Raw genomic sequence first — 16,098 nt, forward strand, 5'->3', positions numbered from 1 at the left:
CCCTAGGGGCCCCTTTCTAAGAAAGGATGTGCTTACTTTGGAGAGGGCTCAATGGACGTTCACAAAAAGATTCCGGGATTGAATGGCTTGTCATATGAAGAGTGTTTGACAGCTCTGGGCCTCTACTCACCGCAATTCAGAAAAATGAGGGGTGACCTCATTGAAAATCTATTGAATGTTGAAAGGCCTCAATAGAGTGGATGTGGAGAGGACGTTTCCTATGGTGGAGGAGTCTAAGACTAGAGGGCACAGCCTTGGAATAGAGGGACGTCCTTTTAGAATGGAGATGAGGAGGAATTTCTTCAGAGTGGTGAATCTGTGGAATTCATTGCCACAGGCAGCGGTGGAGGCCGAGTCATTGGGTATACTTAAGGCAGAAGTTGACAAATTCTTGATTAGTCGGGGCATGAAGGGATACAGGGAGAAGGCAGGAGAATGGGGTTGAGAGGGAAAATGGATCAGCCATGATGAAATAGCAGAACAGACTTAGTGATGGCCTAATTATTTTCCTATATCTTCTGGTCTTAATATTCTCCACAGGATAAGTTATCACTGACAGAGTTGTATTTGGAATGTAGTTTTATTTGCAAACAGTTTTGTAATACCGCTGTGGTTTTCAGTTAATTGGCCCACAAATTGATAGAGGACAGATAGAATCAGTAGCCAATTTGCATCTATGAAGATTTAAGAACATTCAGATAATCTCAAATTTTTTTAGTGTACTTATTGTAAAAATTAACTTTAAAAAAAACAAACTTGCCGACTTTGATTTTGAATGGCGTATTACAGTAGATAACATTTTGTAATGTAGTTTTAGATTTTGTGCTCATCAAACTCTGATGATACCAGTATGGAGTAACAAAAGTGCCTAAAAGTATAAGTAAACGAAACCATCTTCCTTCACTGAGTGATTTAGTTATTAGGTTATTAACAGTTATTAGACTTAATTTATTACAAATGGTATTTCCATTTCAAAATATGGTTCACAACTGTAACAATCTAATTATAGCTTTAGTAGATTATATCTGATAAGATGGATTCAGATTGGCTTCATGCAATAGATTTTTTTTTGCTGAAATATTTCCATTGAGTTATTTGCAATAGCTGATAGCGGATACCTGACTTTCCAATGGTGAAAATGTCGTTGCCTTATTTCACAATGCACAATAAATGCACTACTGCCAAAGGTTTTCCCTTATAATATTTTAGCAAACAGTTTTTGTGTACATTCTGCCAACTCCAGCCCCTTCCCACAGGTGAGGGCTGCTTCTCTGAGCAAGATCTTGGTGCTTGTTGGTGAGTTCTGACACTGGGAAATTCTGTCGGATGATTTTGAGTGTCTACTCAGGAAACATCCTATCACTTTCGACTTCCATGGGGAGAACAAGCTGTTCTGTGCTGACCATTGACTGATGGATTCCGATCAAAGGTGCTTCTTTGAAAGAAATTTTCTACAAAGGGCAGATGGTGCACTGCACAGAAACAAGGCCAGGGCCGTCCTTCACAACACCATGGGACAGGAAGAACCTCAGCACATGGTGCTTGCGTACTTGGTCCAATATAAGGCTTGATGCAGCCACTTGCAAAGGTGGCCTTCAGGATAAGAGCAAGGTCTGGTGCAATTTTTCTCCCATTCTCGGGGAACTTATGCATCAAGACCCATCAGACATTCTCTATCTTGGCTCTTCAGAAAAAAAATTGGGAAGTGTCTCCGGTGACTGCCACAGGAAAGAACTGGGGTTTGGGCCATACCTGTGCCATGTATAGAAATGCCAAATACACTGCCCACCTGATGACCAGCTTTCTGTCCACCATCACTCCCCACTTCCCCTTCTTGTTGGATTATGTTTATCTGTTCCAGCCATCTCCTCCCATGTACCTTGGCTCTTCTAAATCATGTTCCCAGCATCTTCAGGCAGTCAGACTCTACAGCAGGGATTCCCAACCCTTTTTATGCCATGGCCCCCTACCATTAACCGAGTTTGGGAACCCCCCCCCCCCCCCCACCGCTCTACAGTGACCGGGACAGAAGGCTGGTCGGAGATTCTTATCAAGCTGCAGAGCAAGGAATGAGCAGGAGGAGATTGCATTGTCCAAGTACAGGGAGGTTTTGATCTGAATGTAACCGTTACCTGCCAATGACAAACTCCACCCTCCTCATGCCTGAGTTCTTCCTGGTAGATTGGCCAAGAGTTTGCAGCACAGAGATGGAACTGGAGTGAGGCCGCCCTTGCTTAACACCGTACAAGCAGACTAATTACTTGTTTCTATCTCTTTTGGACTGCACTACTGCCATCTGTAAAGCACTTGGATTCAAGGGGTTTCTGGGGGACAGGAAAATGGCAGATGAACTGAATAAGTGTTTTGCATCCATCTTCACTGTGGAGGACACTAGCAATATACCGAATGTCTGAGATGTAAGGGAGCAGCTGTGAGGGCAGTTGCCGAAATGGCTGAAGGTGGATAAGTCACCTGGACCAGATGGTGTACACTCCAGGATTCTGAAAGAGGTGGCTGAAGAGATGGTGGAAGCATTAGTAATGATCTTTCAAGAATCACCAGATTTTAACATGGTTCCGGAGGACTGGAAAATTGCAAATGTCAGTCCAGTCTTCAGGAAGGGAGGGAGGTAGAAGAAAGGAAACTATAGGCCAGTTACACGTACAACACACTGGAGGAACTCAGCAGGTCGGGCAGCATCCGTAGAAACGAGCAGTCAACATTTTGGGCCGAGACCCTTCGTCAGGACTGAAGAGGGAGGGGGCAGGGGCCCTATAAAGAAGGTGGGGGAGGGTGGGAAGGAGAAGGCTGGTAGGTGCCAGGTGAAAAACCAGTAAGGGGAAAGATCAAGGGGTGGGGGAGGGGAAGCAGGGAGGGGATAGGCAGGAAAGGTGAAGAAGGAATGTAAGGGGAAAGCACTATGGGTAGTAGAAGAAGGTGGAATCATGAGAGAGGTGATAGGCAGCTGGAGGAGGAGGCAGAGTGAAACTGTGATGGGGGAAGGGAGGGGGAGGGAATTACCAGAAGTTGGAGAATTCAGTGTTCATACCAAGGAGCTGGAGACGACCCAAATGGTATATGAGGTCAGTTAGTCTGACCTCTGGTTGGGAAGATGCTGAAGTCAATTGTTAAGGATAAGGTTTTGGGGTATTTGGAGGCACATGATAAAATAGGCTAAAGTCAGCATTGTTTCCATCAGAGAACATCTTGACTAACAAATCTTTTGGAATTCTTTGAGGAAATAACAAGCAGGATAGACAAAAGAGAATTGGTGAATGCTGCATACTTGGATTTTCAGAAAGTCTTTGACAAATTGCTGCACGTGAGGCTGCTTAACAAGGAAAGAGCCAGTGGTTTTTTGGGAAAGATACTAGCATGGATAGAGGATTGGCTGGCTGGCAGGAGGCAAAAAGTGGAAATAAAGGGGAGCCTTTTCTAGTTGGCTGCAGTGACTAGTGGTGTTCCGACTGATTCTTTTTGTATCATATGTAATTGATTTGGATGACAGAATTGATGGCTTTGTGACCAAGTTTGTGGACAATACAAACATCGGTGGAGGGGCAGGTAGTGTTGAGGAAGCAGGGAAGATGGAGAAGGACTTGGACAGATTAGGAGAATTTGTAAAAAAAAAACAAAAGTAGCAAATGGAATATAGTGTCAGGAGTTGTATGGTCATTCACTTTGGTAGAAGGAGCAAAATTATTAATGTTTTTAAATAGGCAGAAAATTTAAAAATCCGAGGTTTCAAAGGGCCTTGGCAGTCCTCATGCAAGATTCCCTGAAGATTAACTTGCAGATTGAGTTTGTGGTGAGGAAGGCAATACAATGTTAGCATTCATTTCAAGAGGACTAGAATAGAAAAGCAAAGATGTAATGCTGAGGCTTTATAAGGCACTGGTGAGGCCGCATTTCGGTTGTTGTGAGCAGTTGCTGACGTTGGAGAGGGTTCAGAGGAGGTTGACGAGAATGATTCAGAGAATGAAAGAGTTGTGGTATAAGGAGCATTTGATGGCTGTGGGCCTGTACTCATTGGAATTTAGAAGAATGAGGGGGGATCTCTCTGAAGCCCATCAAATGTTGAAAGTGCTAGATAGACTGGATGTGGAATGGTGTTTCCTGTAGTGGGGAAGTCTCATACCAGAGGGCACAACTTCAGAATAGAGTGATGTCCATTTAGAATGGAGATAAGGAGTAGTTTCTTTAGCCAGAGGGTGGTGAATTTGTGGAATTTGTTGCCACAGGCAGCTGTGGAGGCCAGGTCGTTGAGTGTATTTAAGGCGAAGGTTGATAGGTTCCAGATTAATCAGAGTGTGAAAGGCTACGGGAAGAAGGCAGGAGAGTTAGGTTGACAAGGAAATTGGATCAGGTATGATGAAGTATCAGAATGGACCTGATGGGCTGAATGGCCTAGTTCTGCTCCCATCTTTTATGGTCTTATGGATCCAATTCCTGATCCCTCTCCACAGCCCAGATTAGAGTCTGAGCTGACCAGAGAAGTGTCCACTGCCACACCCCCCCACCCTGTCCTACACGTAGGCCATGGCGTCCCTCTGCAGTGCCACCTGCCAGCACTTGCTCCACCCCTTCCTTCCTCTTTTCTCTAGCTATCTATCTCTATAGCATACATTATATATCTATAGTAGATATCTCTAGCTATTGTTACGTACCCCGTAACTGGGTATCTGACCAGCAAAGATAGAAGAATCCGTTGGAGTCTGATGGTAATATTTTCAAACAGTGTTTATTAGTAAAATATACAAATCAATATCAACAATGCAAATATATAGATAATACACATTAGCAATACTAAACCTAAAAGTGTGGGTATAATAATAATCAATAATAAACAAGCTCTATCGATGTCTAGGGGATAATGAATAGTCAAATGTGAATATAAAGTTCAGTTCAGTTCATACAGGCTGAAGTAGTTGGTGGTTTTGTTGTAATTGTTGGAGAGAGAGCGAGCAAACGGTAACAGCTACAGCCAGGCAAACCTTCCTTTACGTTCTTGATCCATCGATGTGTTGTTGTGGCCATTCAGGTATGACCCCTCTGTCCTTTAGCTAGACCGTTCTTCTGTGGTGGACTCGTCACCCAGGCAAGGGTGGACACACACACAAGCCCCCACCGGCCCCGCTATAACACTGTGAGTTAAACTGACCAATCCTTTGTTCGGTCCCGATGCCCCACACCTTTATGTGGGTTCCAACACTCAAGCAGTGCTCACTAGTGTGTCTCCTAGTGTGTCTGAGGGGTGTCTCCCCAGACCTCACTTTTATTCCCACTCATGGGGTCTCAGGTGTCAATCAGTTTTGAATGGCTTAGTCCATCAAACCAGCCCACTCCGGCTGTCCACTGAGGAATTTTAATGAACAGACTGGTACCAAGTAAACAGCCCTCTCCGGAGCCATAACAGTAAATCAATGGCCTCTCCTCTCTCTCTTATCAGTAGCAGATGTTCCAAGTTCAGTATGTTTTTGTTCCATCTCTTTCTCTCTCATTAGCAGCGTGGTAACAGTAACCGTTTGTGATTCTCCCGGGGGGGGGGGGGGAAGTGGGCAACTCTGCACCCTTCTGCCCATCAGAGCTGTTCATCCTTCGTAACACTATCACAATTTACTCATTATTATTATTTAATTATTTGTGGTTTTATATTGCTATATCTCTACACTATTCTTGGTTGGTGCGACTGTAACGAAACCCAATTTCCCTCAGGATCAATAAGGTATGTCTGTCTGTCTGCATCTCCTCTCTCTCAGTCCAGCTGAAGGGTCTCAACTCAAAATGATGCCTGTCATTTTCCCTGTGGTGGCCAGCCGAGTTCCCCCAGCAGACCGTGTGTTGCTCCGGGTTCTAGCATCTACAGCCTTTTGTGTCTCCTGCCAGGTACAGAACAGATTTGGTCTAGGTAGGTCATTAGTCCCAGAGTAGGCCTGATTAGGCTGGCAATGACCTTGGACAAGATCTTTTGTTTATTCAGAGATGCCGCATGGTAGCTAAGTACCTGCCCACGAGCCTGCACCATCCTTCCGACATAATGAGCCTGCGCCGCCCGATGACACCCATGTGTCATTAATCCATACGTCTTTGGAAAGTGGGAGGAAGCTGGAACAAGCAGAGGAAACCCACCCAATCTCAGAGAGAACAAAATCCTTACAAATGGCTGCCGAATTGAACCTGCAGTACTGGCGTGTAATAGTGTTACGCTAACTGCTACACTACCGTTCCGTCCCTCATCTTGTCATCCACATTCAATGAGACAGTGGATTACTAATCCCTGGTGTCTGCTCCCTCTTCCTGCTTGGAGATGAAGCCGTCCTCATGGTTTCTGCTATGCTACCAACTAGAAGCAGGGCATTGCACACCTCTGCAGGTCTGAGTTCATTAAGTCCCACAGACCAGATCACAACCAGTCTGTAAGCTATCACTTTGAGGAGTTTTATTCACCTCAAGGGAAACAATGGAACTTGTCAGCCCTTCCACTCAACGGCTGATCCAGACCATCTTGCTTCTCAGAATTCCGCGATAGAGTTCAGAGCTCAAAGCAAATTTTTCATCAATATAGATATGTTCACCAATTTTCCACTGAGTTTGGGTGGGACCACACTCAAAGGTCATGGGTTAAGGGGAACCTGAGGTGAAACTTCACTCAGAGTAGTGAGAGTGTGGAATAAGCTGTCAGCACAAGTGGTGCTCAAAGTTTAAGTGAAGTTTGGATAGATACATGGATGATAAGGGTACGGAGGGCAATGATCCTGGTGAAGGTCGATGGCAGTAGGCAGTTTCATTGGTTTTGGCATGGACTAGATGGGCTGAAAGGCTTGTTTCTGTGCTGTTCTTTTCTATGATTATATACAACCCTGAGATTCATTTTCTTGTGGGCATACACAGCCAGTACAAGAACCACAACAGAATCAGTGAATGGCTGCCCCCAGCAGGACGGACAAAAAGCAGAGTGCAAAAGACAACAGCATGTGCGAGTACAAATTGTGGGGAAAAAAACAAAGTAATGGTAATAATAATAATAATAAATAATCAATAAATTCTGAGAACATGAGTTGTAGAGTCCTTGAGCATGAATCCATAGGTTATGGGATCAGTTCTGTGATGGGGTGAGTGAAGTTATCCCCTCCGGTTGTAGGGTAACAACTTCCTGAACCTGGTGGTAAATAAAATAAAACAGAACTTTGTCATTGCTCAGGACAATGAGATTGCATTGCTACCCCACCCCAGTCCTTGCAAAACTGATATTTACAAAGCATGCAATACGGCTTAATTTTTTTTTTAATTGCATATTTACATGTGACAACTGACGTTATTGTCCATAACACTGGTAAGCCAGGGTGTAGCATTATTCAGCTACACAACAGCCCTGGGGAAGAAGCTGTTTTCATTTTTACTGTTTTTGCTGAGGTGGTTCTCTAACTCCTACCAGATGGCAGGAGATTGAACAGATAACGTTCAGGATGAGATGGCTTATTAATAATGTCACGAGCACACAGTGGGCATCAAGAGTTGTAGGTTATCTCTAAGTCCTGCAGTTGAATCCCAATGACGTGCTGGGCTGTCCTAATCACCCCCGGAGTGCTTTGTGATCTGTCTTGCTGCAGCTGGAGTCCCACATTGTCATTCCGTATGTCAGTATGTTCTCTATCGCACATCGATAAAAGTTGGCCAGAAATTTCCAGGGCAAATTAGCTCTCCTTGAGCACATGATGGTCGCTGTTGTCCTTTCCCTACTAGCGAGGTTGTGATGGAACTTCGTCCTAGAGAGCTCCCGTACCGTCTTCCTGATGGCCGCAGCAAGAAGAGAGCGTGATCTGGATGGTGGTGTTGCGACAGTGCTCTGTGTAGATGTGCTCAATGGTAGGGTGGGCTTTATTCATAATGAGGGCAGAAAGTTACAAGAGGCTGTGCTGTCTGCAGCCTTTCTGCCAAACACAATGCCACAGAAGGATTTAATGCCCCTGGATGTACTGAGTCATCCTCTCTGGAGGCTGTGAATCACAGAACGTACGTGTGAGTCTTTTGGAAGAATAAACACATGGAACAGACTCTGCATTAGAAGATAAACCTGGGTGATTACAGGGCAAATTCGAAGCCTTTCCAACTCATCACCTTAGAGTGTCTTTCTCAATATCCTCCTCCCTGACTGCAGAAGGGCAAGGTACTTCCACCCCACCTTCCCACTGCCCCAGCTGCTTATCTACCACCCCATGAGCCTCTGCATCCAACACATCACCCTCTGCAACATCCACCACCTCCAAAGTGATCCTACCTGCAGAATTTCTTGTGTTAAGTATACTGCAAGTTGGAGGTCTTGCAATTCCCTATGAACTCACTGTATGAACATCCTTGAAAAGTCTCTCATTGACTGCTTCCCACCAATGCACCAGAAGTCAAAGGTGGGCTTCAAGGTTCAAGTTTATTGTCATCTAACTGTACAATCCTGGAACATCTGAACATCAAAGTACTTTTTATCGACCAAAGCTCAGCATTCAACACCGTCGTCCCCTCAAAACTATTCAATAAGCTTCAGGGCTTTGCCCTCAGTTTATCCTTGTGCAAATGGATCCTCCATTTCCTTACCTGCAGACAGCCGGTCAGTCTGGATTGGCAGCAACATCTCCTCCACCATCTCCAGCAGTACAGGTGCACCACAAAACTGTGTGCATAGCCCCCTGCTCTGCTCGCTCTACAATTGTGACTGTGTGGCTAAGCACAGCTCCAGAGACATGTTCAAGTCAGCTGTCGACCTCACTGTCATAGGCCAAATTAATGGCCGTGTTGGATCAGTATACAGGGAGATTGAAAAAGTGGTGCCACAATAACAACCTCTTACTCAACGTCAGCAAGACCTAGGAGATGATTATTGACTTTAAGAGGAGGAAACCAGAGATCCATGAGCCAATGGTCATCAGAAGTAGGTTAGCAACTTTAAATTCCTCTGTGTTATCATTTCCTACTAAAAGTAAAGGATACGGCCCAGTCCATCATGGGTAAAGCCCTCCCCACCATTGAACACATCTACAGTTGTGCTGTCATGGAGAAGAAGCATTGATCATCAATGAAAGGCCATAGACTGTATGGCCTCCTGTAACTTCCTGTCCTCATCCTGGGTAAAGCCTTCTACAGAGAGAGCTGTCACGGGAAAGCCACATCCATCAAAACGAGCCCCATCACCCAGGTCACGTTCTTTTATCACTGCTGCCATCAGGAAGAAAGTGCAGGAACCTTAGGACTCACACCACCAGGATCAAGAACAGTTACTCAAACATCATACTCTTGAACCAAACTCAACTTCACTTGTCCCATCACTGGTTCCATCAATTCATGGATGCACTTTTAAGGACTTTTCATCTCATGTCCTCAATATTTATTGCTTATTTATTATTTATTTTGCGCAGTTTGTTGTCTTTTGCACACTGGTTGGACGCACAGTTGGTGCAGTCTTTCATTGATACTATTATGCTTATTATTCTATTATGAATTTATTGAGTTTTCCCACAAGAAAATTAACCTCAGGTTTGTATATGGTGATGCACAGTATATGTACTTTGATAGTAAATTTATTTTGAACTTTGAACCAAACGAAACAACATTCCTCTGGACCACTGTGCACTCGCAATACACGTATCACGTGCTGCGCATAGACCGAAAAATTACCACAAATAAGTTAATAAAATATCATTCAAAATGCATTTGAAGTGTGCAGCGCAGGTGAACAGTAAAGAGCTCACTGACCTTATGGATGTGACCTTGTTGGTGGCAGGGTAGTCTCACAGCCTGCGGGAAAGAGCTGTTACCCAGTCTGGCAGTGCTAGTCCTGATGCTCCTGCACCTCCTTCCTGACGGTAGTGGGACAAAGGGATTGTGGGATGGGTGGTAGGGATCCTCAACGAGCTTCGGCCCCTTTGTCTGCAAAGCTCCTGCTGAAGGTCACAAACAGGAGGGAGGTAGACCCTGGCGACCCTCTTGGCAGCTCATACCATCCCCAGAAGGGTCTTGCGGCCTGCCACCTCGCGGTTTCTATACCACACAGTGATGCAACCAGACAGGACACTGTCAACGCTGCTCCTGTAGAAAACCGCTAGAGTGGGGACAGGGACACTTGCATGCGTCAGTCTCCTCAGAAAGTATGGATGCCGCTGCCTCCGGTCTGAAGAGGCCCTCTTTTAACTGCTCGATGGTTTCCGGGCTAGGCAAGTTTCAAGATTGTTTAATGTCATTTGCGGAACATAAGTGTAAAATAATTTTTACTCCAGACCAGATGCAGCAAATAAAAACACAAGAAGATAACGAACACAATAATAAAAAAAAAACAAGAATGATAGCTTACACACATAGATTGATTGTATATCCACATGGCATCTATACGTAAGGTGACAGACAGGAAGTGATAAGGTTGTGATGGTGGGTGTTGTGGAGGGATGGGGGTGTTGGTCACCCTTACTGCTTGGGGAAAGTAACTGTTTTGGGCCTGGTAGTCCTAGTGTGGATGCTATGTAGCTTCCGCCCTGATGGGAGTGGGACAAGCAGTCCATGAGTAGGGTGGGTGGGATCCTTCACAATGTTACTGGCCCTGTTCCAGCATCTTTCTGTCCCTGGTGGTGCAGGTGATGCGTTGGACAGCTTTGACTACTTGTTGTAGAACCTTCCTCTCCACCGCGGCGCAGTTTTCCGACCGTGCAGCAGGTCAGAATTCTCTCAGCCGCACACCTGAGTATAGATATGCAGCTCTCTTCAGCCTCCTCAGAAAGTAGAGGCTTTGGCGAGCCTTCTTGAATGTGTAGGATACGTTCTGGGATCATGAGAGACTGTGTGTGATGTGCGCTCCCAGGAGTTTGAAACAGCTCACAGTTTCCACTGTAAGGGGGCGGGGGTGTGGGTGGTGCGATTTCTCCTGAAGTTGATAAGTTGTCTTGTCGCCAGTGAGGAAGTGGTTACTTGCCTGGCTCCAGGCCCCCTGCTCTTCCACCTCCTCTCTGTAGGCCGTCTCATCGTCGTTAGCGATGAGCCCCACCACTGTCGTGTCATCAGTGAACTTGACAAGGTGATTACCCGGGTGTTTAGCCGTGCAGTCGCGTGCGAGCAGAGAGTACAACACTGGGATCAGCTCACAGACCTGAAGGGGGTACCTGTGTCGAGGATGGTGAACTAGTTGAGGTCTACTGGTTAGCAAGTCCAACACACAGTTGCACAGTGGTGTAGTTTGACCAAGGAGTAGGAGTTTGTTCACCAAGGTCTGTGGGACAACAGTTGAACTAAAATCCAGAAACAGCGTTCTGACATAAGGGTCCTTGTTTTCAAGGCGTGTCAGGGCCAGGTGGGTGACAGATGATGAGGATTCTTTCATAGAACAGTTCTGTTGGTGAGGGTCCAGTGTGGCAGAAATGGAGTTTTTGATGCATACCAGCCATTCAATGCATCAGTATCACTGGATGGTAGTCACGAAGGTGTAGAGTTGTTTGCTACAGGGTTGATGGTGGCTGATTTGAAGCATGTGGGAAAAGCAAGCTGGATGAGCGAAGATATCCATGAAGACATCGGTGAGCTGGTGCATGCGCTCCCTGAGTACTCATTCTGTAAAGTTATCTGACCAGCTGCCTTCCAGGGGTTGACTCTGTGTAGAGTCTTTCTCATGTCTGCTGCAGTTACAGACAGCAGCTGCTCCCCTGGGGAAGGGTTGGCTTTCATAGCTGGCGTTGTGTTGCATGCCCTGAATGGTCGCTAAGAGCATCAGGGAGGGAAGTACCACTGATACAGTCAATGCTGTTTTCCCTTGTATAGTCAGTAATGCCCTTGGTGACCAGACAGGTGCTCCTGAATTTTTTGTGCATAGATAATCTTTGCCATCTTGATGCCTAAGAACTGGTTCCTTCTGGCTGCTCTGAGAATTGTTGTGTCTCCAGACTTGGAGGCAGCTTATCAGACTTTTAGTAGGGAGCGCACCTGTGCATTCCGCCAGGGCCTCCTGATTCAAAGGGATTGTGGGATGGGTGGGGTAGGGATCCTCAACAATGTCTCAGTTGGGCTGCGAGATAGCCAAGAGCAGCATGACTTTCAACTTCCTTTCTAACCTCTGGTCTTCCTGGAGGTGGCAGTCTCATCGATAGAGGTCAGGGAAGAACATCATTGGACCTACTGTGAGTGACTTGGACGTGAAGAGGAAGTCCACCCTGGTCTGGAACGAGTTGCCTTTTTGCCACTGCTACTGACGGCACCAGTGAGAAAATAGCCTGTGTGGTGGGGATCTCTGATGATGGACGCTGGTTTCCTCTGACAACATTTCATGTAGATGTGCTCAGCAGTTGGGAGGACTTTATCCATGATGTACTGGGCCGAAGCCACTACCTTTTGTCGGATTTTCCATTCAAATGCATTGGTGCTTCCATACCAGGTTCTAATGCAGCCTGTCAATACACACTACACATCGATAAAAGTTTGTCAAAGTTTTCGATGTCGTGCCCAATCTGTGCAGATTTCTAAGGAAGGAGAGTCACTGCCATGCTCTCTTCACAATTACACTTACGTGCAGGGTCCATACTAATAAATATAAGACTTCATCTCATATAATTTAGTTTTAAAGAAGTATTAATCATCAAGCATTGTTCCTTTATATTAAAAGGTACTGTCATTTCTGAATATCCTGCAATGATTCAGATATTTGTGACTATCCTCCCACGCACCGATTTTCCTTTGAGTCTACACTTACATCATTTTAAGATGCCACTGACAACATATGACAATGTTTTGTGGGCAGCTACTAAATACACATCTTCTGAACTGCTATCTCTGCAGTTTGTAGCCTGTAATTTCCCTTTTGATGACTCTGTGGCGTTTCTTTGTTCTTCTGTGGACGCCAGCAAGAAAATTAATCTCAATGTAGCGTTTAGTGAAATACACATACTTTGAACTTCAACAGCAAAAACTTTTATTTGCACACTGCAATTAACATCGCGAAATGCTTTGCAGTTCTTCGCAGTAATGTGACCAGGCGTTCTAAAGATGTCATCGATCCAGTTGGGTTTCTCACCCAGTCTTGTGAGAGGGTGATTCGGTCACTCGAGCCTTGGTGGACAGGGACTGGACTTGATACCCCATTGATCTCAGTGATCTCTGGTCTGTGGATTAGGAGGTAAAGGGAAAGGTTTTTTTTGCTTTGGTTGGGGTTGACCATGGTAGAGGCAAATAACTAAAGTAATATACTATGTTATAAAACAGAGATGTGGGCCCTCAAATTCAAAGTAAACTTATTATCAAATTACATAGGCTGCTCTAAGGTTCATTTTTTTGCGGCATTCTCAGTAAATCCAAGAAACATGAAAGAATCAATGCAAGACTGTTGTGATTGTCAACGAAAGCCACCAGAGAGGCACACAGCTTGCAGTATAAAAGTCTTCATTCAGCGCACACAAGCTGGCAGTATTTGGAGTCACTTGGGAGAGAGGCTCCCTGACCCAACATTACATCACATTTTGCTATGCTGAAGATCAAAGGTAACGGCAGGACAACTTCTACAGTTACAATGTATCTGCAGTGCTTCCCCAACCAGGCCTTGTTCCCCAGTTTTCGCACCAGCTGCCGGATTAGTTCACAGCCTCTTCACCACGGAGAGAGGAATGATCGTTCCCCGGAGAATGTTTCCTGGAGAACGTACCCCTACCCTATGTCTTTGGAAGGTGAAAAACAATGAACTTTGAACATACCTGGGTGTTGATCATTATTCATCGTCATTATGTGCCGTGTCCTACGACGCAGGCAGTTATGGTCTTTCCATGACCATGATGATTCTTGACAATTTTTCTGCAAATTTTTGCCATTACCATTGCCTTCTTCTGGGCAGAGTTTTACAAAGATGGGTGACCCTAGTTATTATCAATGCTCTTCAGAGATTGTCTGCCTGGCGTCAGCGGTCTCATAACTAGGACTTGTGATTTGCACCAGCTGCTCTTATGGCCATCCATCATCTGCTCCATGGCTTCACATGACCCTGATCGGGGACTAAGCAGGTGCGACACCTTGTCCAGGAGTGACCTGCAGGTTAGCAGAGAGAAGGAGCGCCTTACACCTTCCTTGATGGAGACTGATCTATGTCCCGCCACCCAATTAATAGACTTTTGAAGTAATAAAATGCCTTGAACTTGACAATTAATATAAACAGACAAAATGAAGTGATTTTTTTTGCTGTACAACAAGGTGTAAAATGTAAAGATTACAGGTAAAGATTATCTTTATTTCTCACATGTACACTGAGACATACAGTGAAATTCTTCAATTGCATCTGATTTGCTGAGGATAGCCCCCACATATCTTCACACTTCTATTGCCACCATGGTATCCCCACGACTTACTAATCCTAACCCATTCAGTACTGTGCAAAGTCTTAGGCACATGTTGAGCTAGGATGCTGATGCACCATCAATAACTCACTCGGAGACGTAAGGCGAGATATCGGCTTTTATTGACTGGAAGAAGGAACCAGAAGTGAGTGACCATCATACTACGTCCTGGGGACTGAGGCCGAGCATCAGGCCTCAATTGCCTTTATACAGGGGTCTGTGGGCGGAGCCACAGGAGCAGTCAGCAGGGGGCATGTCCAGACAGGCACACGTAGTTCACCACATTCACCCCCCCCCTTTGCTTAAAAGAGTCCCCATGTGGCGAAGTTTCTTACAAGTCAAGTCTATCAGGTGGTCGAATCTGTCGCTGCGATCTACGTAGCACCAGCTGTGATTGCACAGACGCCGGCGACATTGGTGATTGCACAGGAAACAGAGGTTGTGCTTGTTCCAGCCCACTAGGCGCCAGTGATCTCTCACGCATGTGCGAGGCGCCTGGTATGTATGCGTACGAAACACCCAGTATATAAGTGTCGTGAGGAGTCTGTGTAGGGCCTGGTGAGTACGGTGTCTCCTCAGGTGCAGGGTTCATAGTTACCGGAGAGTCTTCAGGGTAGTGGTCTGCTGCATCTGCGGGCGCCAGGTCGCGGATGGAGACCGTGTCCTCCCGCCCATCAGGTAAGACCACGTAGGCATACTGGGGGTTCGCATGTAGAAGATGCGACCATCAGGGAGTATTTATTACTCCTCACATGTTTCCGGAGCAGCACTGGCCCCGGGGATGTCAGCCAAACTGGTAGGGTGGTCCCAGTGACAGACTTCCTGGGAAAAGAGAATAGGCGTTCGTGAGGGGTGGCATTGGTGGACGTACATAACAGAGAGCGGATAGAGTGGAGTGCCTCAGGGAGGACCTCCTGCCATCGAGAGACCGGCAACCCGTGGGCCGCCCACATCCGGGCATGCAAGATGGCGGCCCCCACGTCTCACCCGCAGCACTGCACTCCGCTCGTAGTGTAGATTTACAGACCTTGGTGAAATGGCCCCGCTTTCCGCAGCTGGAGCAAGTCACTTCTCGCGCTGGGCAGCGTTGTCGGGGGTGCTTTTTGAGTCCGCAGAAATAACAAAGCACGGGCTTCTGACGGGCCGCAGCCGTGGTCAGGTTCGGGGAGCTCGTGGAATCGCGACTGGCAGTGGTGTTGGTGAATTCGCTCCCGGGAGCCGCCGGTGGCGGGGTCTGAGGTGTCCACGGAACCGGCGGGGAATCGCGCAACTGGACAGCGTCAGCATTGTGCAAAGCAGCTTCCAGAGCATCGGCCGTCTCGATCGCTGAGCGTAAGGTCAGATCGGCGTTTTCCAGCAGCCGCTGGCGCATGTACACTGACCTCAGTCCTGTCACAAAGGCGTCTCGCACTAGCAGCTCCGCATGCTGTTCTGCCGTGAGCGTCTTGCAGTCACAAGTTCGGACAAGTGTCTGTAGTGCTTGGAGAAACTCAGCGCACGATTCGCCAGGCTGCTGTCGCCGGGTAGCTAAACGATGTCTTGTGTAGACGGTGTTCACTGGCCGCAGGTACTGTCTTTCGAGGGCGTCCAGTGCCCCATCGTAGGTCGGCAGGTCCCGGATAATAGAATAAACTTTTGGGGTGACCCTCGAGAGGAGAATTCAGTGCATAACGGCAGGGTCAGTTGCACGAACCTCCTCCAAGTATGATTGGAAGCATGCAAGCCAGAGTTCAAAAGCAAGAGCTGCGTCAGGGTC

This window comes from Hypanus sabinus, chromosome 30, assembly GCF_030144855.1.
Source record: "Hypanus sabinus isolate sHypSab1 chromosome 30, sHypSab1.hap1, whole genome shotgun sequence".
Taxonomy (NCBI): Eukaryota; Metazoa; Chordata; class Chondrichthyes; order Myliobatiformes; family Dasyatidae; genus Hypanus; species Hypanus sabinus.